At 42.3% G+C, this 26,723-nt stretch overlaps 1 protein-coding gene across 1 annotated transcript in view; it reads left to right on the forward strand.

The window, feature by feature from the left end:
* The first annotated feature begins 16,757 nt into the window (after nt 1–16,757).
* The window catches only part of nrip1b (nuclear receptor interacting protein 1b), a 41,788-nt gene continuing 31,822 nt past the window's right edge, over nt 16,758–26,723 (forward strand). The window contains exon 1 of the mRNA XM_006807236.3: nt 16,758–17,053. The gene's annotated coding sequence lies outside the window, so the exon portion shown is untranslated. The remainder of the gene's footprint in view (nt 17,054–26,723) is intronic.

Here is a 26,723-nt window from a genome sequence, read left to right on the forward strand (position 1 = left end):
TTTACTTCTCAATGCACTCTGGGTAGTGACGTCATACGGTTGCACCGCATCTGTCATGATCCTTTTGACCCAGCGTTTTGTGTTTTCTATTATTGTGATTTTGGTTTTGTTCTTCCTCTGTTTAGTGTTTATTCGGTTCTGCCCATGTATTCCTGTGTTAAGTCCGCGTTTCTCAGTCTGTGTCCTTGCATGTGTAAGTTCCTGTTTTATTGTGAAAGTCTGTGTCTTATGTCAGTGTGTTCTGTTTACGTTTTCCCTGCCTCGTCAGCTGTGATGTCTTCCAGGTGTGTTCCCCTCTTGTTTCCCATCGCCTGATTCCTGCCGTGTGTATCTATAGTGTGTGTTACCTCGTCCTCGTGCTGGTTCGTCTGTGTTGTTTCCCCTCGGTCTCCCTGCGTCTCTCCGTATGTATTTCCCCGTACCTCCCTGCATCTTTGTTTCTGGTTTGTTTTGTTAGTTTTACCCAGTTTAGGTTTTCCAGTTTCATGTTCACCCACCATTGCTGTTTGTACCCACTCCTGTAAATAAATACTCACCTGCACCAGAGCTGCCGTCTTTTAGGTCCTTTCTACAAACTCCACACGTCTGCCACACCGGACGTGACAGCATCGAGTCCACAGTTGGCTTCTGTTGAACCGTTCCAGTTTGAACCAGAGCAAATCTGAGGGAACGGATGAAAATAGTCAACCAGTACTTAGTTTAGATAAAGATGAAAACAATCCATCACACGAGGACGCGAGAGTGACGGAAAACTACTGGTGTCTACGCAGCCACTGAGAGCATTTATTGTAAAGAGCTCAATTTTATAGCAGCAGCTATCCATGGTATCCCATAACTGCATGATAAAAACATTAATAGAATTCTAATTTTTATTATACAGTGAAATTACAATATTGTTATTTTTACAGATTCTCCATGCAACACCAAAACTTTGAAGTCGTATGTCTTAATCCAGATGTTCTTCGGGCGGCCCTTGTTAGCCTCCATGACCGGCATAGTGCTGGTCTACCAAGTTGTAACCAGGTCACTAATAGTCAAGTTAATTAATACCGTTGCTACACTATAAAAAACAAAACAGGTTAGCTGAACGAAAGCACCTATACTGCTGACAACAAATACATGTCGTCGTCCCAGAATGCATTGTGTGCAAATTAGTTTTAAACAACAAAGATTTATTGAATAACCAAAAAATTGAAGTTATTCTCAAGTATGTTTTTATGTAGTGGAGATAATTTGTTACATATTTAGTGTAACTTGTCATAATAGTAATAGGGTTCCTTTTAAAAAAAATTGGATGAGGTAATTGGCGTCTCTGGGGTTTTTTAAAATTAGTTTTTCATCAATAATTTCACTTTCTGCTTTGTGCTTGTGTTGATTCAACTATTTAAAGTGAAGTGATGTGGTTCACAGAAACCAAAACGACAGTGGCATAGTAACTCACCATTAATCACACTCCGCAGGTTAGTGTAGTGTGTAAAGTACAGAAGGAAAGTGACTCAGCGGTTGGCTGTATTCCACGAACCAAATCCCAATGAGGAGTCAAGCAGGCTCACAAACAGTCATATTCAGGGCAAATTAATCAACAGCATGTGAAGGTATTTAAGTTTAGGAGTAGTATGATCACATGGACAGTAGTACCCATGAATAAAAATGGCATATTTGAACATGTCAGGGTGACACAGCGTATTACTGATATTAAAATAATGGTGATAGGAGGCCCTAATTACACCTTTGTAATGTGGGAGGCAGACAGCACAATCTCTGCCTCCAGGATCATGACCATTTAATCATTTATCACCATGTAACAGGATATAAGTGGTATGCAACATGTTTGCCAGAGCGATAGCTTTTAAATTTTTCCACATTTAAGGAAGATTTTTCTTTTGTGTCATTTTGTGCATACAAAATGTATCACTATGAAGAATGTTAGGTTAGCCACTAAATTCATAAAAGTGACTTTGACCTTGATCTTGAGCACATTTTGGATGAAGGCTCATTAGGTGATCAGTGTTTTTAAGACTGGTTAAATTCTGAGTAATGATTCTGGTGAACCAGGCTGGACGAACCAACACCTTACAACAGCATGAGCTCATTGGTCCTTTCATTAGGAGGTAAAAACAATTTTACAAAATAAGTTACATTTGTATCAGTGCTCCCTCAGAGTGCTTGTGATGCACTAGTAAGCATAAAATACAATTAATTCTTATTCTTAATGTGGATCAAAGAGTCTACAGCTGTGTACTCAGACATTTTTAAAGCTAGATGTCAAGCAAAGTGCTTACAATACCGCTAACATGCTAATGCTTAGCATCTTTATTCAGTGTGATTTGCTTCTATGTAAATGCAAACATATATTTATTTATTTGACTAATTATATGAAACATGTCTGCTTAAAATGATAGCTCAGTTCACGCAGTGGTTGCTGAGACATTTTTAGGCTGATTGCACATTTTGACAGATAAAGAAATCAGAAGATCAAAGTAAAAATGCATCACAGGAATATTTTAATGTCTCAACAACTGCAGGTCTTTAAATCAGGAAGTGCCTTTTATGACAGGAGGCGTAATTTTTTTGTTCTAGTCCTAATGGCAATGCTATTAAACTTCAAATACCCTTTTGCCATTGTTGTCATATACTTTCTAAATATTACTCCCCTGTTCGGTTTTAAAGAGATCTACAATGTGACATGCTCTGTGCTGTTAGGAGTAACTGTTAATACAAATACAACCGACTGTCATCGGTATCTTCCTAAGGAAAACGGTAAATAGAGATTATCTACCTTTGAAAAAGTGTACAGTACTGTATCTTTTTATCTAATAGGCTTTATAACAAGATACCGATAAGCTATAAGTAAGGTATGCTAATAGGCCTTAGAGATCTGGGGATTAACCTCTCACTGCTTTATTCACCCCAGTTAACCTCAGATGCTGTGATAAATCTTGCACCGTATATCCTGTTATTTATTCAGCAGCTCAGAGAAAAATAACTGTTGCACAGCTGCTGATTGGCTTGCAAATCTTTACATTCAGTTTTACGGCCCTGACAAATGTTAAAAGTGTGAAAATATCCAAATTCACCATCAAGAATCCCTCGTTGGGTTTTTGCAGTTCCAGAACATAATCGGTAAAATGTGCGCTTTACTTTTAGAGTGAACGAAGCCGTGGGCTGAGACAATGACTTCCACATTCTCGTGAATCCAATGTGTATTTGTAGCAGATTTAAAATGCAAAAGAGACCAACAGAATTCAAAAGGGTACCCTGTCTATTTGAAATGCAAACTTCAGTGACCCGCCATTTAAAGGAGCACATGTGCACTCGCGAGCACGCGCATCATCTAGGTAACGCTCGCTGTAATTAAACATCATTGCATAACTGACATCTGGAACTTGCTGACACAGTTGCAATTTCCAGTGACTGCAGCAACGAGCGAAGCATCCTATATAAGAAACGGGAGGGGCCGTGGATAGGGATGAGAGAGGGGGTTGCCAGCTCTCACCTGGCAACCTGCTTTGGCTGCTCTCTTAAAGCGTCAAACATTTCACAGCTCAAAGAGTTTGCGGGGGAAGTCTTTAATATGGCTGGTAGTATCTGCCGCTGCCGCCTTTGCGTCTTGCTCGTCTGCCTTTGAGGCGTAGCGGCGGATCAGACGCATCAGTGCCATCGTTGCTTGTCATGAGGAACAATCACGTCTTGAAAAAACACAAACAGCCATGTTCAAAGAGCAGACATGAAAAGATGACATGCATATCAAGAGTTCTGAATGCCTTTGTGTGTGTGTGTGTGTGTGTGTGTGTGTGTGTGTGTGTGTGTGTGTGTGTGTGTGTGTGTCACATTAAGACGAGCAGATGTGCAGGCACAGACAATATAGGAGAATAAGTTCTGCATAAGGTGCAGAAAATAAGGGATTTAATGTGAATACAAGTGTTGTAGAAGAAAGGGAAAGAAAGAGAGGGAGAGAGGAAGGAAAGAGTGAGGCAGGCAGGTGGGAGTGAGGGAGGAAGGGAGGGAGGGAGGGAGGGGATGAGAAGGATAGACTTTAACTGTCTGAAGGACAAAGCTACTGACCCGCGGATCATTCAGAGGATTGCCTTTCAGTTTCAGAGCAAGGTCAGGCTGCTTATTTTACCTCAGTGTTTTCACTAATCTGTTTTTTGTGTGACACAAACAAACACTGAGCCCGTGTGCACGCACATAGACACACGCACACACACATGCATGCATGCAGACACCGACACTAAGCCTTCCCATACTTGCCTTGAAATAATAACAGCCTATGTAGGCTTTGCTATCAATAAACATGTGCAGGCTTTGTGCCTACATGAGTATCACACTACCTCGGACCTGTCATGAATTTCAATTGCTGGAAGGGGGGCCGTCACAGACTCCACACGACCACGCTGCATTCTAATGCCTTTAAGATGGTTTCCTAGCTAATGATGTGGCCTTCAGATGAATACAATACTGTGAGCTTTAATCTATTGTTAGACATCCTTGTGTAATGAGCTAAAATCAGCCTCCGTTTCGTATTGACAGGTCTTAAGAAGCTGACAGTGGCTGCTGGTTTGCCAGCTCATTAGTAGCCGCGCTACATTTATGTCGGCACATTAACTGACAGTCAGCGTGGTGCGGAGGGAAACGGTGGCCATCCCACGGGGCCTGCCAGCATCTGTGGAGGAGACTTACCGGTGGGTGTTGAGCTCCTGGTGGATGAAACACAACAACAAGAAGGAACGATCACTGAAACCGGCTCAGGGTCCTGCTGCGGGCTCGACGATGGGGTTGCTGCGAAGCAGTGGGCCCAAATAACGTCGTGAGACCAGCGTGGAGTTCGAGGGTGTTTGCGTGCGCGCGTACGGGGCGGCTAAAGCGCCCCAGTGTGTTCCGTGCTGATCTGATAATGAGTGAGCAGGGTCAATAGGATGTTAACAGCCCCGTGGGAACAACTGGCTGGTGGTGGATGGGTGGAGCAAGGACGAGGGCCCAGGGACACAGAGCTGTTTTCACTGTCCTCACTCGCCACCATCTGTGTGTGTGCGTGCGCGCGTGAGAGTGCGGCGGGGACAGTAAGGTGCCTCTGTCCCTGATATCTGACTCTGTAGCTCTGCCCCCACTGTGCCTTCCCAGCAAAGCCTCATTCAAACAAAGCAGCTTGTCCAGCCCAAAACTAACATCATCGCAGCAGCTTTGACTAAGGATTAGTGGCAGCTCTGCTGCTACATTTGTCACACAAATGTTAGCAAACATGCACATACATACATACATATCATAAAACAGTGGCAGGAACTTTGTCCTGGCATTAAAATTTGGCCTTTTTTTTGGCACTTTCACTCCTGGCTTGAGATCATTCTGAAGGTGTGTGGATTGATAGCATATCTGTGACTCATTACTCTTGCAAATGGCCCATACTGAGTGAATGAGTGTGTGAGAAGAGCCAAAGAGTAATTGGATCCCCCACATATAGAAAAAGACAGCATGTCAGCTGCAGCATAACTCCTTTCGCACATGGCACATGGATGGCTACGTGATCAGGACTATAACCAGGGCCTTTAATTGTTCCGAAAACACACACACAAGCACAATGAGCATATCGGTGTCGCTTTGAATCAGTGGGTCAATATGGGCAGAAAATAGGACTGCCTTTCATGTCAGACAAGTGGATGAAAGAAGGAGACCTGTGATAGTACACAAGAGAGAGCAGGAGGAGGAGAAGGTGCAGGGAGCACTAAAAAAACATTCCATGTTGTGTTGGCAGGCGCTCCAGTCAAATCCCTTGGCAGTTTAGATTTTTTTTCCAGGCCCCGCCTTTGCCATCTGATATTCAAATGCAGAGGAAACTGGAGGAGAGCTCCTCCCAGACCACCCACAGTATCATCAGGGATTAGTCAAAGAGCACCAACTAGGTCAACAAGATGCAGGGCCGGTGCATGTTCAGGGGGACGCGATGCAATCCACACTGTGCTCCCGTCTCCCTCGCTCTCAAACGCACACACGTACACACAAACACGCAGAGGCAGCCACGCTTACGCAGTGACCTGTTTTCCCATACTTTGACAGTTATCCAAAAACAACTCCAAAATTCCTCTTGATTTTTGTGTTTCACAGCAAGTGGGTATGGGTTAAGCATTAGATATGAGGCCAGGCGTAGGGAGATGTAAACATTCCCAGTGCTGTCAGCAGCCCTACAATTGATTCCCTGGCAGAACATTTGCTTTGCTTGGTAAAAAGCAAAATGATAATATGACGAAACTGGTTCAAAGAGTGAGAACGTCCTTTATCGGAGCAGATTAGTTGCTTCAACTCTAGACTGTACACGCTCTGTGTCTTCGGGTCATGTAGACTGTTAAACAGCATCTCTATACTTTCACAGTCACACCTTAACAAAACAGCTCCAGGCGAATTGGCCTTGGAGATTTTTTTTTTGTTGGAACAACTATAGTTGTTTATGAAGCCTGTTCTGCTCTGCGCCACTAGTAGACTGAAGAAACTGTTGAATGGGAAAGCAGACACCATCCCTATTGTGAAGCCAACATAATGATATCCCTTCGGTAGGGCGCAGCACTCTATGCGGATCCTTTTAGTTAGATCTCTGGCCCCCTAGAGAAACTCAACACAGAGCTGTTGCAATAAATAACACTGACATAGCTGGACAGGGAACGTAGTCTCAACCGTCTGAGCCTCGGTACCCCAGGAGACATTTCTTTATATCCTATAGTGACCTTAGTCAAATGTAATGTTGCTTTATTCAAGGACCGGCAGCTCAAATTCAAATTACTCACTCATTGTGAGTCTGATGAGGAAAATAATGTGAAGCAGGAGAGATGGAGGTCATCACACTGAATCAGTAGCTTGGTGCACCTTTTCTGAATGTGGCAGCTGTGACTTTCATGCCTCTCCTCTGTTAGCGCGGTGCTACGTTGTACTGGAATTATCTGTCTTGTCTATCAGGCGCAGTTTCATCTCCCTGACACACTTCAAGGACAAAAGTGGAATATTTACTGAGATGGCTGTTTAGCATGTCTGCCATAATCCACTCATAATCACTCTTGTCTGTTTATTTTGAGCAGAGGTCATGCATTTCTTCTGCATCCGTAGTTTGTTGGGCCAATAAAGACAGTTTCACTTGTTAATGAATAATCCACTCATCTCAAGGCTCGAGTTGAGTCTGTAAAAGAGGATGGCAGTTTCACAGCGTAGTTACGACGCTGACCTTGTCATTATTGTTTGTGAATGTAGATTTGGTTCATTGGTTTATAGCTGTATGAATTGGGTTCATACATATAGATACATGGAAGGAAGCAAACAAGTGGAAATGGAACAAAATAACATATTTAATTATTAAAATAGAATAGAAATAGAAACATGGGGGAGAATAATAGTTTCTTCCTCATTGCACAGCTGTGTTGGTTGGTTTTTCCAGCAGCTCTGATATGTGGACGGCTAATTGTTGTAATAACAAATCTGCAAAGTTGGCTTCTTAAATAATCTGTTAGTAAAACTAGAGGGATTCAGTTCAGTGTGTCAAATTAATTGACAAATTCTGTCAGTCAAAGAATCCACAGCGGTAATAAGTTTCAGACTTCTAATTTTAAAAGGTGCTTCCACTGTAATGTGTCAGAATGTAAACGCTGTTATAAACATGCAACTTCTGCACATCAGTGTTAATGTTAACAGAAAACTTGGATTTATTTATTATTTATTTTTAGTCATAATTTGGGCGTCTAAATTATTTTACTTTTAATCTAATTTTAGTCGACTAAAGATGATCAAATTAAATCTAAAGTTGGTTCAGTTGACCATAAGTGTAAAAGTTGTTTTTCCTTTGCTCCACGTAGTTTGCAGCGTCTTATTTTTATTGACATTTTATTGCAAAATGTCTCCACTTGTCTTCCTTCCAAGCGTTGGCATTTTGTTGCATTTTCATGAGAAAATGAGTTAGTTGTATCTTTTCCCAATTTTTATTCTATTTTTATTTTCTACGCTGTACCGTTTCCCAGTGAACGGATGCGTGCATCTATCTAAGTTTCGATACATTTTATCATCGTTTTTGTCCTTGTGTATTAGTTTTTATGTAGTCATCTTCTTAGAGAATAAACGGTACAAAAAAAAATATCAGTCAATGAAATTAACGCAGGATTTTATGGGGAATTGACTTTTTGCCTCTAGTGGCCATTTCAGGAACTGCAGTTGTGGTATCACACCTGAACCCTCAGTTTCCTGCTTGTTCCAAACCTACAGTGATATCAGTGATAGAGGTTTGGAGCATGACTGTATCTGATCACCGCTCTGTTATACTTTATTGTTTAATAAGTGAAAAGTGCATTTCACATATACAGTAATGAAAGGTTATGTGCTTTTTTGTCCTCCATAATTTGTGATGTTGTTGTTGTTGTTGTTGTTGTTGTTCAATTCTATATCTATTAGTTGAAACCAGCTAGTGTTGTATTATGCCACATTCATAACCAGAGATGGGGAGTAACGCGTTACTTGTAACTTGTAACGCGTTACTTGTAACACGTTACTGTAATCCGATTACTTTTTTCAAGTAACGAGTAAAGTAAGAGATTACTTTGCAAAAACGGTAATTAGATTACCGTTACTTTCCCGTAGGAACGCTGCGTTACTGCGTTACTGAAATCGTGATTTGTGCAGATCAACAATGGATCATATATCGAGTGCAGAGAGAGTATGAGCGTGCAGCGTTTAAAGCGTGGAAGTACTGACCTTACTTTGAGTTTGATTCCATAAAAAGTGACAAAAACATTAGTGTCCGTTGTGCGTGGGAAGAAAACTTCTTTTTACAGTGAAAAAAAACCCTAAACAAGCACCGAGTAGCTACGACGTAATGGGAAATTCACAGAGAAACTTGCAGATTCTTCCACTGACCGCTGCACACCTGCACCAGGGTAAACCTCCGCCTACCCCACTCCTGCTTTACAGGTGAAAATAGAGCAAAAGGACTGCTAGTCTTTGACTTTATTTATTTTCTGCTGTGTTTTACTTGCATCTATTTGAAAGACTGAGTGTAAACACACAAAATATTTTATTTTATGTGCTGGAATGTGCAGAAAATAGGTTTAAATATTAAACTAATTTCTTCAAGTCAGAGAATGTTGCATGTGGCAGCTGTGGCCACAACTGTAGCTTGCCTCCACCAGTGTGTGAATGTGAGAGTGAATGAATAGTGGTATTGTAAAGCGCTTTGGGTGCCTTGAAAAGCGCTATATAAATCCAATCCATTATATAATTAAATTTTTACTTGATGCATAAAGTTAAAAGATTAAAACTAATAAAACAAGTTTTAAAAAGAGACTTTTCCATTTGATTACATTTTGTATGATGGATTATGCAGAAAAAGTAGAATTGGGCTGAAAGATCTATCACTTTATTACCTATTCAGTTTGTAAATCGTGTTTTTAAAAAGTAACTAAGTAACTAAGTAATTAATTACTTTTGAAAATAAGTAATCAGTAAAGTAAAGGGATTACTTTTGGGGGGAAGTAATCAGTAATTAGTCACTGATTACTTTTTTCAAGTAACTTGACCAACACTGTTCATAACATCTCATTCCCTTGTAAATTGCAGGCTGTGGCACATAACGCTTTAATATTTTCTTTGTTTGTTTTGTTGACCTCAATCATTCAAGCAGAACAGTTAAGCAATCCAAACACGCCTCATGTGTCTGTGTGCAGGCAGGTTTTGCTGTCTCATATGGTTTTAGTAAAACCTCCCCTGCAGCTGTATACGTGGGGAATGTCACAACCATTTCGTACGCATTCCAGTTCAAAGGTTACAGTATGGTGTGACTTCCAGCAGGCCCTCCCACCGCAGCTCGCACCTGCCTCCTCCCCGAGAGGGCTTTAGCTCACTCCAAACCTTAGGAGATACTGCAGCTGAAATTGGGGAGTAGAGGTCAAAGGTGGAGGGTTAATGTCTGCTGACTCTCCACCTCCTTCCTTCTGAGACAATCGGGCGTCTGATTCTAAACTCTCCTCTGATTGTACCGCAGGGCCGCGAGGACGCCGGTGCAGAGCTGACCCTTGGCCGCGGATTCATATGTTTTCCATCTCTGTTTTTCCTTTACCTTGAAATATGCACTGGGATACAGTTTAAATGTATGGGAAACCAATTCCAAAGGGTCCTGCGGGGTCAGATTACTTCATTTCTGAAGAGATGAACAAATCAAATCTGCATATCCCATCCAAAGATTTGAATGAAAATCTGCCCCAGTGACCACTCAGTGAACTCATGCAGACCGACAAAAGATGAGTCACAGATGAACCGTCTACACTACCGGATTTTACACTAAGAACATAGTGCAAACTTTGGAATATATGTTTGCCAATGAGATCTTCTTTTTCACTTATTACTGCCAAGTATTTGCTGGTTTAATTAGAGAAACAACCTTCTAGAAGAGGCCGAAGTTATGGCACAAAAAAAGTCTGAAATCGGAAAAACTTTTATTGCTTCCTACAGTTGTTGAATATTTAATTTAATATTTAAATAATATTTCAAAATGACAGCTCAGCACTTTTGAACACACTAAAGAAGACACCACGTTAACGAGACAATAAAGTCAGTCTTGTAAAACAGCAACTTCCATTTCCTAATGTCTTTCAAACACTTGGTGAGCTTCCTCTTTTTTTTAAAGCTTTTGTCATTTTCGGCACTTCTATTTTCCTCGCACAGCTGCAACCAGCCCGTGAGCATCTGTAACCAACCTTCACCACACAATGCGTTAAATCCCATACATAAATAACATCAAGACAAACTGTTTTCACATGAGGACCTCAGACTTTTTTCTTTTTTCTTCTTCGTCAGTCACAATCTGTCCCTGTAATTCAGGGTCAAAGGACAGAGTTTCCTGAAACCCATTTCTGTGAAAAGCTTCGGGGGCAAAGTTCAGCGGGTGGAGGGGGGAGGGGGAGGGAATGAAAGGGAGAATATTGTATCTCCATTTATGTGGCGTTCGGGGTCAGAGTTCAAAGATGAAAGGTCACTCCAGTTCAGAGGTTACAAGGTACAAGATACCGTCCAGATTGCCGAGCGGAGCCTGCTCGTCCAACTTTTGACGTCTCAAACAAAATCGCGATCCTGAGCGGCACTCGTGGTGCAATCAGACGGCAACAATAAAAACAGCAGCAAACATCAACTTTTTATGAATAGCACTTTGGCGAGGACTTTGCTCAGACTTTTAACTGCTGCTACACTCAAAATGCAAATTGCAGGTAACACCTATGGTGAACAACAGCCTTGTAAAAGAAAACTATCCAATTTACCTGACTGACATGTTGAGTGCCGCCTCTGTTTATACTACTGGCAATGAACTGAATTACTGTTTAAACACCACAGTGGGGTCACCGCAGGTTAGAAGGCACAGTATCCAGCTGGCTGAATACAAGTGGCCAATAACACAGCATGATGTGATAACACAGCAGTGGGAGGAGGAGGAGGAGCTACCCCCCCTCCCTCCCACACACACACACACATCCCTCTGTCTCGCTCACATTCTCACCCACACAAACACACACTGCCCCCCTGCCCCCCCGATCCTGGATTTGAAAAGTGGAAATAGAGACAGGAATGGCTGGAAGTAGGTTATGTTGTTGTGTTCTCGTTCACCAGAACACTGATGTTCCCCAGGTCCTTAGAGACATTTTGTTCAAGGCCATGTTGAGTTGACAGACTGCAGGCCAGTGGACCAGATAGCACAGATTAGCACAAGATGACACAAAGAAAAGAGGGGGTTATTTGGAAGCATAACGTGCGTAATCATTGGTTTAGATTTACAATGTTTACAATAATGACGAGCGAGAAACATTTTAAAAGTTTCCATGAGCGCATCTTCTGCTCGGCTCCCTGCTTCACAGTCAAGTGACACACCTGGGAGACGTCTCAGCAGTATCCAAAGGTGCTTTGATGCCATTTATGTTGTTCTTTCCCCCCACTTGGTCACTGTGAGGCAGAGAGCTCCAGCACTATGGAGCAACCTAATGATTTGTTTAGGAATGCTCACAACAAGGTTATTTAGGGTACTTCTTACTTAATCCTCCATCCAACTGAAGGGCTATAATTGAACCTGCTTTAGATGGCTAGATTAAGAAATGTTAGTCTTTTAGATTTACTTTAGTCTGCCTGTGACTGTTTCTGTTAACTCATCTAAGGGGGAGAGCAATTTTTATTCCAAAGCAAAATGTGAATCGTGGATTATCTTTTACTACAATGCTATTTTTAAGGAGAATTTAAAAGCACTTCCTTGAAGGGAAAATTCACCAATTTAGTATTGCAATTTGACAAAGTAAGGAGACTTGAAGTTCTTGCTTTCAGGCTCATACATTTCCTGTGATGCTAATTTCTCTCAATACATTTTAACCAGACTTCTTTGGCCACCTAAGTGCTCCAGGCATGAGCATCCAGGCTTTATATTCTAGTCTTTCTCATTTCCCCCCTTTTTTTTTCTCTTCTTCCCCTGCATGTCAATTCTGGCATTGCCATATTACACATGCACTTCTGTGAATAACAATAGAAAATAATAAATAAGAAAATAAAATAAAATGTGGCACTCATGGTGACAAATAAACCAGTTTTTGTACAGTAAAGTCCCTCTTTAAGAATTGTTGTTGTTGTTGTTTTTAATTATTATTATCATCATTTTAAAGGACCTTCTGGAGATTATTACATCCATTATATCCAGCTGCTGTTACATTTACAACTGCAACTGTTACTACTATGGTTGATGTTAATGTAGCATTTGTTACTACAAGCATGATTCTGTCAAACCCTTTGGAACAAATTATATTGATAGTATTAAATAATTAGATTACAAATTATACATCCAAATACAGTTAAATAAAACAAAGACTTTAAGAAGGTAACACAGGCTTATGCTAAATACTGAACAAGTGGCAACCCTGAGGGCTGCAAAGTGGGGTGTAGCGCAGGTGGTAGAGCAGGTCATCTACTGATCGTAAGATTGGTGGTTCGATTCCTGGCTTTCCCTAGTCTACGTGCCAAATATCCTTGGGCAAGATTGCTCTCCAATGCATCCATCGGAGTATGAATGTGTGTGAATGCTACTTAGAAAGCACTTAGAACAATGTGAATGGGTGAATGCACAAGTTGTGTAAAGCGCTTTGAGTGCTCAGAAGAGTAGAAAAGCGCTATATAAGAACCAGTCCATTTACCAAAGTGAATGGAAGTGGCTCCAATAGTGAATTGGTCAACTCCATTAAGAAAGCATTTTTAAACATTATAATGTGTTTAAAATAGCAGGTTTAGGTTCTGGGATGTGTCACGATAAGCAGCTGTTACCGTCACTTATGTGAAACATTCAACTCGACCTCTCAGCCATATTTGCACCATGTTGGTGCCTTATGGAACTTTTTTAATTGAACTACCAGGCAAATAATATGTTGTGATGCGTGGTACTGGCCGTCCACAAAGTTATTGTTATTGAAATTCTAGTGTAGTAGTCTGAAACCATCAACCACCAATAGAGATTGAAAATGTGACGTCATTCAAGGGTAAAACCGCAAAGAATTCTGGGAACTCGTGGCAAGAAGTACTAGCGCACGCAGGCTTTCAATTGAAATCAGTCACACAGCGATAAAAAGAAACACAAAAAACTGTCAAGAAGCTGTTGTATTATTAACTGCAATAGCCGGTCGCATGACAGCCACGGGAAGCCGACGGGTAAAGAGATCTTTTTTTTTTTTTATCGGATTACGTCGCTGAAGAGAAATTGTTCGAGCCATGTTTCTGAAGTAAAAAGAGGCGACGGATGGCCTGGATTGCAGCCATTCAAAGACCAAATATAACGTCCCAGAACATCCAGCTCACAGGTTAGTCTGCTCCAAGCATTTCCACAAAGGTCAGTGTTTTGTAGTAGTTAATACGTCATTTTTCATAACATAATTGGTGATATAGGTTACAAGCAAGTCTGGCGCTGAACAGAAATTGTGGCGCTATGCTTCTTTGTTTATTGTGCATAAATAGTGAATTGTCCTGACACAATATTGCGTTTCGCTTCTGTTATTACCATGGTACATTGACAAAAACATACTTTTATTCACAGCGTAAAACAGTTTTTTGTATCACTAATTGCCCAGTACGATTACAGCATACAATATTAATGTCACTGCTACATTTCTGTAACGCGTACCAGAAATTATTTCCACTGCTAATTAATTACCGTTGAGCTCAAAGGTCCTATTAATAAACGGTTAACGAATGTGTATTTATGAAGACGATTTGTGAGACTGGTAAACTTATGATACGTACGATGGTCTTTCGTTCTACACGGTGCATTTCAAGGTCCTGTACCCATCCGTCGGTAACTGTACCTGGGCTTGTTGCAGTGACCTGAAGTCACTAAACTTCATGAGTGTATGCACTCACTCCAAGAACCGTATAATTTTAAATATGAGCGTGGTGAAAGTTGGGCAGCACGCTGACGTATTTTGTCCACTCTGTGTGCTCGTAAGGGTATAACCCTTTCACTCGTTTGATTTTTTCCTCGTATCTTTTCTTTGACTTTTCATCAAGTCTGTCTTTGTACAGACCGGCATTGTTATCCTTCGTTTTGTACATAACTTTTTTGGGGGGCAAAGAAAAAGCAAGAAGGTATTGGAACCGGAGAATGAACGTTTTGCGGTGCTGCAAATGCTTGCGTTTGATGTGGTACTTGGATTGTTTTGCCACGAGTTACCGGCATGCAATGCGCGAAAGTCACGTGGTCTGTCAATCTCTATTTAAAACTCAAGTTTGCGAGCTAGCTAATAGCATATCACTCCACTGCTTTGTCCAAGAAGGGTCACTTCAAAATGGTCATGGCTGAAATGCTAACACTGAGGGTTCAATATGTAGAATCCAGTTAATATACTTGGACTAGAGTAAGGCTAGCAAGCAGCATTCATAAATTGTATGGGTGCACGAACACATAGGGATATGTGCTTATTAGTCCTAAGTCACAGGCTAATAAAAAGCACCAATGGACTTGAGATGTCGGGTGACTTCAGTTAGTGAAGGTGAGGCCTTGCAGAAAGGTCACACCTGTTAAACAAAGCACCCTTATGTAAAGCTACAGAAAAAAAGATGAAAAAAATCACCCAGCATGATAGTTACGATCAGACACGTTACTGTAATCCGATTACTTTTTTCAAGTAACGAGTAAAGTAAGGGATTACTATTGCAAAAACGGTAAATTAATTACCGTTACTTTCCCGTAGGAACGCTGCGTTACTGCGTTACTAAAACCGTGATTTTTTTGCGAGAATGTCTCATGACAGTGATGTAAGCGAGGGCTGAAAGATCTATCGCTTTATCACCTATTCAGGTTGTAAATCGTGTTTTTAAAAAGTAACTAAGTAACTAAGTAATTAATTACTTTTGAAAATAAGTAATCAGTAAAGTAACAGGATTTTTCAAGTAACTTCACCAACACTGGTTACGATGGTGAAAGCTATCCACAGCCTGTAAAAATGGTGATTTTTATTGTAAAGTCAGCCATTTTTAATAAGGATGTTAAACTGGGACTTGACTGTCTTCTGAGGCAGCCTCAAGTGGCCATTTGAGGAATTACACTCTCTATTTACATAGACATGCTTTTATTTAAAAAAAGAAGAAGAAGCAAAAATAATAATAAAAAGAATGAATCTGAGAATGATCACTCACTCTGTGGGCAGTATTTACTTTTAAGAGAAAAGTGCTGTATTTTGTATGTAAGCATTATGTAGCATTAGGTAATGGATAACAGGTATTGATTATTATATAACATTATAGTACAGTATGTATCTAACTCACCAGGCAGCTCATTCTCCTTCTCTGGACAGTTCTTTAAAGATAGAACACACTTTGGTCCAGCTTGAAGAAAAGCAGGTGTGAAATGTAAAAATGAGATCAGAGGTCAAACGTGACATGATATTTGGATGCAAGCTATAATGTGATATTCAGAATCTGCATATAATTTCTTAGTTGTTGACAATACAAACACGGGCAGTAGGTTTTAAAGAAAACAGATATTTTATGAAAGTTTGACCTTGTTTGACATTGAAGAAGAGGTCAGAGGTCAGAGGTCCAACGTAACGTGATATTTAGAATCTCCATATATCACTGCCTTTTTGCCTATGTGTGGTCAATACAAACGCTGACAGTAAGAAATATAGTTTTTAGTAGGTCTGAATACGATTATTAGTACTTTTCAGATCAATCTATTGACCCAGAGAGGTCAGAGGTCAAATGAGATACGATATGACATATAAGATATTTTAAATCTTTACATGTTAATACACACCACACTTGTAAGAATCATAGTTTCTAAGTTATAAGACTTTTTTTTCCCGTTTTCAACCAACAAATCGGTAACTTGACCTCGAAGACCTTTGTGGATGTTGGTGGAAATTTTGGATTATTACCATGACCCATAACTTTTTGAACTTTCCTTTTTAAAGTAAGACAGAATGAGACGTAACCAAAAAGATCCCCTCCTTGGTAGGTTATTTTAGCCCAGCTCATTCTTAATAATTTAAATGATTAAATAATAATCTGATAATTAAGCATTTCCATTGTATGTCCCTTGGTGTGAGACAAACCATACGCGGTGTATATTATTTAGTTTAAAATGGGAAAAAACAGCGTTAAGACCATTTGCTGTACATCTAATGTTAAAAAGTGCTTCCTTGTTGGCAGAGGGAGAATGTGGGCAGCGGTGAAGGCTTGTTCCTTTAAGGGTGGTGTCAGCGGCAGGCGGAGGAGGAGGAGTGTAGCTGTCTGCGCTCACTTCTCCACAGCGAGGGGACTCCGAGAATAAACAATTTCCACAGACTACGCGCTCCACACCTCGGCTCGCTCACAGGCGCAGCATTCATTCGTAGAATTAAAAAATCAAATCAAATCAAAACGAGGCTTTTTAGAAATTATTTCGGACTTGATTTTTTCCTCCCTCGAAGCCTGCCTCGCCATTTCTGCTTCCTGCCAAAAGTGTCGCGACCGTTTTCATTGGATTTGCCTCCTCCTGTCGAATGATAACGATGCGCCTCTGTGGGGTGGACGAACGCAGGTAAGGGGATCTGTAAGCGAGCGCACTGTTACGTCTGGACAATGTTATTCTTATACTGCTGCGGGTGGAAACGTACACGGGTGCGCGTATGTCGGGCAGTGGTTAGATCGTGCGCTTTTTTTCCTCTGTGTGTGTGTGTGTATGTGTGCGTTTGTGTCGGGGATCGGTAACGCTGTTTGTGTGTCGCACGGCGGCCAGGGGCGCTTATGGATGTGTCGCTGAAATCGCTGCATAAAGAAGCGGGGAATAAACCTGCCCGTGTGGCTTTCCATTTAGCCGCACAGCCGCTCAGTGACGGCAGCCAGTGCCCGTATCCTTCGGATCAGTGGCTCAAATTAGGCCCACGATAGAGGCATTTCTCTATAAATGTTTCTCCCCATACACGCACACACCGCCTCTGAATCTCTTGAAAGCCTCCTGCTAATTTTCACAGTGTATTCTGGGCTGTCAGGCTGCTTGGCAGCACGAACACCGAATGACTAATGTCACCCGTTGGCTTAATTTAATAACAGTGCGCACCGTCTTCTGCTTGGAGCGCGGCAGCTGTAATGTAACGTTAGTACAGTTAATGTAGTTCATCACGTCGGGTCAAAACACTGCACAGCCCCCCATCTTGTAGTTTTAGCACCACCAAAGGGAAACGCTTCACAGTTGCACCGGTGTGTAGATTACAGTTGGCAAGTCTGACGGGCTTTTTAATGGCCCTCCGAGCGTAAAGGGTCTTATACGTTGACTCGTATGTGATTGTTTCAAGGTGCTAAAAGCCACCTGGGCCCACTGGGTGTAAAAATGAGTTTGGGTTGAATATTCATTGAGCAAGACTTTGCATGTGTCACTGCAGTAGCACTCAGGGGGAAGCAGGGACAGTGACACTAACCCCTGAGCATGTACAGTAAACACAGTGTAGGCGAAGGTTGTTAAAAATGTTGCAAAGCAGTGTTGCTACAACAACTTTATTACACAGTCAGGAGCTTTTTTAATGCACTCAAAAAGATGTGCACTTGATGTGTGGCTTAGTTGGTGATTCCCATTAATACTCTTTGTTTTTTTACTTGTTTTCTACACCACCTCTGAAAATGTCTGAATGTCTCTACCCTCCCCAGGGTCCTCTGATAGAGATTAGTCTAGTCTGCAGACTAAAACACCCATCATTTCGAGTTGGCCTGTTGCAGCCTGTCACATCACCCGGCCGTCATGTCAGATGTGTTTTGATAGATCTCAAAGGCTTGGATGTTTTCTCGGCGAGACTTTCTGAGTGGCCTTTACGTAGGTGTTCCTTTTTTTCACAAATATCTTATTGCTTCATTGGACTTTGGATCCGCGTGGAGGCAAAAGGTCAGGGGCTGAAGTTTTCTGAGACTTACCGGAAAGAGGGCAGAGAACAAGCTGCAGTTCAGCTTCTGAAATAACCTGTTTGGATGTTGGAATATGAGGCTTTTTAAAAAAGGTTCAGTTAATTTCCTGCCTTGCACATAACTACTCGGGCTACCAATCTAAAGTAACGCAGAGACAAGTCAAACTTTTTTAAAGCCTTCTAAATACCGCCTGTGTCTGGGGGTCTGCCTCTTAGCCTCTCTTTTGTTGAACATTTAAGCTGCTTAATTATTTGACCTGAACTTACACAAGATGTTCAAGGTAGTTCGGCGTGTCCTCTGTTGCCACAGATAACGTAAAACCTCCACGTTTGTAGCCCAACTTTTTAAGTTGTGCATTATGAGTGTTTGAATGGTCTGGCCTGCGTGCTGTAATTCATAGGATCCTCTGCGTTGGACGGGGCTTGATTTGACTCTGCCATCTGCTATTGTCCCGGGAGCTGCTGTTGAGTGATGTGCAGTAGCCTGCAACAGAACCAGAGGACATTCAAATGGCCAAATGCAAATGATGCCGAGGCTGCTCAACAGTCACAAGACTGGACTCTGAACTCTCTCCTCTTGTCCACTGGCTGCCTTTCATTACTGCAGAATCTTATCTGCCATCAAAACACTGCTGCCGCTGCTGCTGCGTATGAAAGTGGCAAGTTTTGACATGAGTGTTTATGTGTGTGTGTGTGTGCTCTTGCAGGTGTGTTCTGCACATCTCTTTTGCACATCGTGGAAAACACAGAGTAATTTCAGAATCCACCTGCTTGTTGCTACTTTGTCACTTTGAATTATGTAAAGGAGAAATCGCTGTAAAAAAATGTATTTTTTTTCCACACAATGACTCCACAGAGTACTTGCCCAGCCACTTACCTCCACTAACAGCTTCTCTAACTACTGCCACTGTGCCAGCTCAAACCCTTAATGTTTGTAAATCTGTCATAGACCACAGCACGAGCACAGGGCGGACAGAAATTGAGAGTGGCGTCCCGCTTTTTGATTGCTCAGATACTCGGCAGCAAGAAAAAAAAAAGGAAAAACTAATGTGCAATCTACCAGAACAAGTGTCACGCATTTACTGCAGAGTTTTTGATTTATTATAGACCTGGGAGATGCCCAGCACTTGTGTTGTTGGCCACCGAACATTGTTCAAGGGCACTTTGACAGTAGATGTGAGGAGCAGAAGTGCATTTCTCATCTACTTACAGGCCCGCGCTCTTGTCGGCCCGCTGAGGATTCAAAACCAGACACCTTTGGGCCACAAACTCATTTCTCTAATTGTTTGGGCTCCATAATGCCAGCGCGGGGCGTGCATTAAACCAAATCATTTTATTGTTCCATTTATCGTTTGTTTGTTCAGCAGACACTCTTCTAATAACAATGGTCAGAAGTGCTGCTGTAACGGGAAAAAGATTTACACCGTGACAGTTGTGCTGTAAATTTCACCGTCAGAATGAAACATTTATCTCTAATTAACAAGACAGAAGTCAGTGTTGTGTTCAATCAACAAACTGAAATGATCACTTTTCTCTGATTTACTATTAAGTAGTTTTAATCTTCTGTCCCCTCTTCCATACAAATTCTTGCCCAGTGCCTGTGTCACAAATAAAGCTTTGCCTGATCCTCCATATTTATACTTTTTCAGTCCTATTTTGTTATGTTTACCATTTTTTAGAGAAATGCACCAACCTCACCCACACGCCAAACCCCAACTTTTAATCTGTAATGACATTTCTCCTTCTCCCCTTTTTTTTCCTGTCTTGTAATTAGAGGTGGGAATCACCATACATCCCACGATACGATATTATTGCAAATTTTTAAAAATATTTTGCGATATTTTGCAAAAGTTAAACACATTTGGACAGTGAAGGAATGTCAGGATTCTTGCTCAGAAAAAGGATCAACATGCTCTGAAGTCAGAGCACAAAAACCTTTTTGTAACAAAATATCGATTTCTGCTGTCCCTGTATCGATACATTATTAGCAAACAAAATATCACCATACTACACAGTATCCATTTTTCCCCCACCCCTAATGGATATCACAGTGCGGGAAAACAGTTTTGCTACAACTACAACATCACTGAGTTTTGCACTGTGGTTTCAGAGCTATTCCAACCCTGCTAAGTACAACTGGACACTCTGTAGCTGCGGGAGAAGCTACATTAGCTGCAGACTACTCGCAAATTAGGATTCGGAGTTGTATGTTTTTCAAGCTAACCTTAATATTAAACAAAGATAAGCCAAAATGGTAAAAACAGAAAAAAAACAACGACGTTCTGGTTTTTAATTGATACATTTTATTTATTAAGGGAAAAGGCCGATCCAAAGTGACTTGAACCAAACTGGGGGATATGGACTTTTTTTTTTACCAGAGGCCACTTGATCACGATTAGAGTCCATGAGTTATTACAAGTTCAGCCTGAAGAGCTTCAAACATCAAGGCTAGCATGCTTTAACATTAATAGCCCTACATGGATATTAGAGGTGGGAATCACCATACATCCCACGATACGATATTATTGCAATTTTTTTAAATATTTTGCGATATTCAGATTCTGTACATAAAGATAAACTTTATCAATATTCATTTTATCTAATATCAAAGTCTCACACTCAGTCTTTCTCTCATTTCAGTTTGATTGTTGACAAACTGAACGGTTTGTATTACAGTCTAGTCCAACTTAACTGAATCAACCATCTGGTACAATTATAGCTATTCTGAACTATGCAGTTTATGAAAACTATGCAGCCCCTTCAGCAACTGAAGAATTTGAAAGTAAATTAAAACAAAATATAATTTTACATGAAATAAAAAAGTTTTAAACTTAATTAAAATAAAACATGTCTTAAATTAAAATAAGTAAACTGTCACATTTGGACAGTGAAGGAATGTCAGGATTCTTGCTCAGAAAAAGGATCAACATGCTCTGAAGTCAGAGCACAAAAACTTTTTTGTAACAAAATATCGATTTCTGCTGTCCCTGTATCCATACATTATTAGCAAACAAAATATCACCATGCTACACAGTATCCATTTTTCCCCAACCCCTACTTGTAATGTGATTATTTTTCATACTAAATTCAAAATCTGAGTAACTACAGCCTGAAAACTCCCCAAAATTAAGCTCAAACTGATATCAGTAAATGCAGACTTATCTGCTGATATCTTATCGGCCGATATTCAGCTGATCTGTCAGTGCATCCCTAGCACCGATCGTCTGTCAGTGGCGTTTACATAAGCAAATTTCTTGAAAATGATGGTAGTGAGCACTAGGCTAAAATATCAGGGCTTGAGTGACTAAAGCATAAATGCAGACTGATGGAGGCCGACAGTGCTGAATTAAAATAGACATTCAAATGACTCCTGGAACACCGCTATTCTAAACCAAGCAGAAATGGGGCACGCAGATAAGCACACATAAAGATGCATGTGCACCGTTTACTGATCGGGGAGTGTTTTCAGTGCGTTTTCTCTGAATTTTCTCCCCCTAGAATGCCTACACAGTCAGGAAGTGATGTGGAAATACAGAAGTTTGCTGTTGCTTTTGGAAATGACATCACCGTGGGGGCAGTTGTGGTGCCTTCCCACTTAAAAGATTTCTGCTCTCAGTCATAGCGAGCCGCTGTGTCTCATTCAGAGACATAGCGAGCCGCTGTGTCTCATTCAGAGACGGCGCTCCTGCTTCTGCTTCTGTCACGAGCAGAAGGCAGCCAAAGTCAATGAGACTTATTTTGATGACGAAGCAGTAACTGCTAAACGCTGCTTTACAGCCACGGCTCCTGGATGCAGGCTGGAATGACCAAATGTGAGGAAGAAAGATGGACTCCTTCTCTGCAATCCCTGAAAGCTATACTAGCCAGAACTCAGCTGTTGAATGATTCGCGCGCCCCCCCTGCACCCACCACCGTCTCCTCCTCCCGTTTGACTTTCGCCTTCACCTCCAACTCTCCGCCCCTCTGCCTTCACACCTCACCTTGGCCTTGGCTGCAATGACAGGCCCTTCAATTATCTCCCCCGATTGATCGCTGCTGATTGCAGTTGCCGTGAATTATTTAGACTTTGCTGAAATTACTCGCTAAACGGGGACGGAAGGCTGAAAGAGCGAGATACCACGGGTCAAATAAATTACCCACACGAAGCGTCGGCCCCTTTCGAAAACAACCGCCGCCGAGGCCCAGCGTGCAGATCAATGAAGCGGAGGAGGGAAACGGCATCAAGCTAGCCTGTAGTGTGGTAACACCAAGTCTCCACTGTGCCGCTCCTCTGGTACGTTAAGTAAAGACCGAGGAGATGTAGCGTGGAGCAGCAGACCTCCTGGGTGATGTGAGAGGAGCTGACTCTTTTCCTGGCCAGGCTGGTGCGGTCACAGCGGCGGAGCGGAGTGGAACTGACTTCCCCCTCCCTCCATCTCTCCCTCCATCTCTGGCTCTCTTTGCCTCTCTTGCACCTATAGCAGAGCTGCCACCCCGGGGGCTGTAGAGGTGCAGTAGGGAGGTTTTCTCTACTCTTGTGGCGAGCGTGCAGCCAGGATGCTGCTGCAGTCAGACGAGGGGGGGAAAGTGCTTCGCCACAGGCGGGCCAGTGTCACAGGCGTGTCAGAGTGGGCAGGCTGCAAAAGGGAATGAGGACAGATGCTCATAGACGGCAGGCATGCCCGGCCTGTTTGCGTGCACGTGATGGAGGATGTCTGTCGTGTTGTCCTGCAGTGGCATAAACAGCCTAACGCCAGTAGATGCTTGTGTGCATGTTTGTAGTTTTTGTTTAGCTGCAACAGTTGGAGGAACGGTTGTAATTAAGTCTGCGATAATCCCGAGCATCACAGCTAACGTGGATTCACTCGAGTGTACCGTGACTCAAACGAAACACTTTCTGACAGGCATCAGGACAGGCTGCTGCACCTTGTGCACTAAATGCTATTTGTGTTGTAGCGAAGCCCCCCACCCCCTGCCCGGTGGAAGAAACCTGAGGGTTGAGCAGTAGAACGATGGGTCACAGAGTCCAGTGGCTGAGGTCAACTGTTCTTCAACTGTGTCTTATTTTAAGCAGGTTATGTGGCAGGACTACAGGGGAGAGCTGGGGCTAAGTGAAAATGCCACTCATTCCTGAAGAGTCCCTGGCCTCGTCAAGGTTAGTGCCTTGTCTTTGTAAGTTGAGGGATTGATGCATGAGCCTGTCTGGCGCTGAATTCAAAGTCCAAGGCTGTCACAAGCAGCAACCCGCCCTCCCGCCTACCCTCTCTGTTTTTTTGCAGGCTATCACAGGGCCCTGTCCTTCCTAACTTCTTAGCAGCCTGTCCTTTTGGGAACCTTGAGCAGCCCAGGCAAGGACACAGCGTCTGGTGCAGTAAGCCTGTGCAGAGGGGGAGGCTTTACGTAACGTTCTGCTTCAAACATGGGTGCATGACTTCCCTGACACGGAGCAGTGCGGTGCAGAGCTCCACAGCTCACAGCACACGTCCCCTTGGCACCCCTGGACGGGGGGGAGGGGTGGGGTGGGGGGGCAGGCAGAGAGATCCCTGCAACTTAATTATATCTTTCTCTTTTAAAAGCTTTCGTTTGAAATTAAATTTTCCCTGGCAATTAACTAAAGAGGAGTTTTCAGAATTTATGAATGAATGATGGATATATTGCACAGCACAGTGGAGGGGTGGGGCGGGGGGGTGAGTGGCGGTGGTGGAGGAGAGGGAGCAGGGCGTACATATATATATACTATAAGCTATGAGCTTCTGTTTCAAGACCAGATTGAGACTTTGTTCAACTTTTGTTGTACCCGGGAGCAGCGGCTGGATGCCGTCAGCCCAACGACACGTCTCCTGCAGGGCGGCGTCGTCACCCAGCGAGCGTTCACACACTTCCACGTTCCCCATCACCTGGGGTTTCCCCGCTTCCTCATTCACTCAGACCCACACCTTATGAAAGACGGCTATATCTCGCTTAATAACGTTCCGCGCTGCACACCTCTAACCCTCGTTTGACTTGAACTGTAATTGTGTAACTTTTTGGCTGCTAGTGACGAGCTGAATTGTTGCTGAGCAACAAGAGACCTGTGCGGGTGGCCGTGGAGAGTCGAGCTGTGCGAGTTCAGATAGATCCGCAGCACATTATCTTTTTTTTTTTTCTTTTTTAAATAGAGGAATGTCAAAAAAATTTCCCTTGAAACACTCAGTGTCTTGCATGCAATTCCAAGGTAGATATTTGTCATTCATCCAAGAGAATATTCCATTAGAGCTTCGTGGAGAGCAGCCTTCTAATGGCTTGGACGTTACAGGTTCCCTTCGGTCCATTTAAAAATGGTCAGCAAAGAGAAATGATTCATTGCACTTTCAATAAATAGCTTTTTAACAGAACGTGGCTAAATGAGAAACGAATGCATGCCCGTGCTGCAAAGAAAGGACCGGGGACATTTGGCATAACCCCAGCCTCCCTCCTTCACTCACAGTTGTCTCTCGAATTTCTGAAACATGCCGTGCTTTTGTGAACCTTCAGCCCACTTGTAAATCCATTAGCGAGGTGACGTTATTCACTGTAGTCCTCACTACAGCCGGGTAAACAGACCGAAAGACTGGGATTCAGCAGCACAGCTTTCTCATAACTGTGTTAGAAGGCTTCCAGTGGTAGAGAGGCCATTTGAGAGGAGATGGAAAGCACTGGGCTGATGACTTGAGGCAGCCGTATGACCTATTACTTAGGGAAAATGGACTGGTGACCAGAAGATTGCTGGCTCATACACTGCTCATCCTCTGCCCTTGAGCAAAGGTAATTAACCTGGATTCCTCCAGTAAATATCCAGCAGTAGAAATGGGAAGAGATGTGCAAGAGTGATAATCGTGTAAGTGACTTTGAATAAAAGTGTCCACTAAGCAGGAAGATTAATACAGCTAATAGAATTATAACTTGTGTTTTCGAGTTGTCAAGGACCCAGGACTGCTGAACATGTAGTCATTCCTCCTCCCCTCTCTATTTATGCACTCTTCCATAACACACACACACTCGCGCGCACACACACACACACACGTACGCACATTCACAGTCTTCTCTCTTTTCCTTTGGCATTAGGGCTAGAACGTGACCTTGACCTGATTGCTGAGGAGGCTCTTTAAGTAACTCTCCAGAAGGAGATCCAATCATGTGACACCCTTCACCCAGCCTCACCCCCCGTCCTCTCTCCCAACCTTGTATGTCTACCAGGATGAGGGGGCGGAGACGCTCGCCGCAGGCCTGTGTGTCGCCGCGGGGGCCGTCGTTCAGTTTGGTAATCGCTCCCAAGGTCAAACGGGGTCGAGGTTGTGTCAGAGGCAGCGGTGCGGCTGCAGCGAGCCTTTATCTGAATTTGAGAATGGCTGCTACAAGTTTCCACTCTGACTGTGCTGACGAAAGGAGCGGGTTTAGTCATCTGCTCGATTCTCAATCACTGATACCAGCATATGTCAGGGAAAGGTCGTTTCATGTCCAGAGTGATTCATGTCCAGAGCGAGCTGGCTGCTAGGATGTGTGTTATTGCAGTTGCCTTCCCTCACTCCCCACAGCTGCCCCGCTGTTTTAAACCACGCTGGCTCACTGGCTCACTTTAGAGCAAGCTCCTGTCTCTGCTTCAGAGTATTTTTATGCTCAAATGTTAACATATCTGGCCCCTGGATACGTTTACCATATGGCTGTGTAAATAGGGATCCCAGCCCACTTTGTTAAAGCTGCTTTAATAAACCTTAGGCAAATGACATGGGCCCCCCCCCAGAAACTTGTCTTGATATTATGTAGGGGTGGGGGGAAAAATCGATACTGTGTAGTATCGTAATATTTTGTTTGCTAATAATGCATCGATACAGGGACAGCAGAAATCGATATTTTGTTACAAAAAAGGTTTTTGTGCTCTGACTTCAGAGCATGTTGATCCTTTTTCTGAGCAAGAATCCTGACATTCCTTCACTGTCCAAATGTGTTTCACTTGTTTTTATGGCAGCAATAAACATGACAGTTTACTTATTTTAATTTAAGACATGTTTTATTTTAATTAAGTTTAAAACTTTTTTATTTAATGTAAAATTATATTTTGTTTTAATTTACTTTCAAATTCTTCAGTTGCTGAAGGGGCTGCATAGTTTTCATAAACTGCATAGTTCAGAATAGCTATAATTGTACCAGATGGTTGATTCAGTTAAGTTGGACTAGACTGTAATACAAACCGTTCAGTTTGTCAACAATAAAACTGAAATGAGAGAAAGACTGAGTGTGAGACTTTGATATTAGAGAAAATGAATATTGATAAAGTTTACCTTTATGTACAGAATCTGAATATCGCAAAATATTTTTAAA

The sequence above is a fragment of the Neolamprologus brichardi genome, chromosome 10, assembly GCF_056152115.1.
Source record: "Neolamprologus brichardi isolate AB-2024 chromosome 10, ASM5615211v1, whole genome shotgun sequence".
Classification (NCBI taxonomy): domain Eukaryota; kingdom Metazoa; phylum Chordata; class Actinopteri; order Cichliformes; family Cichlidae; genus Neolamprologus; species Neolamprologus brichardi.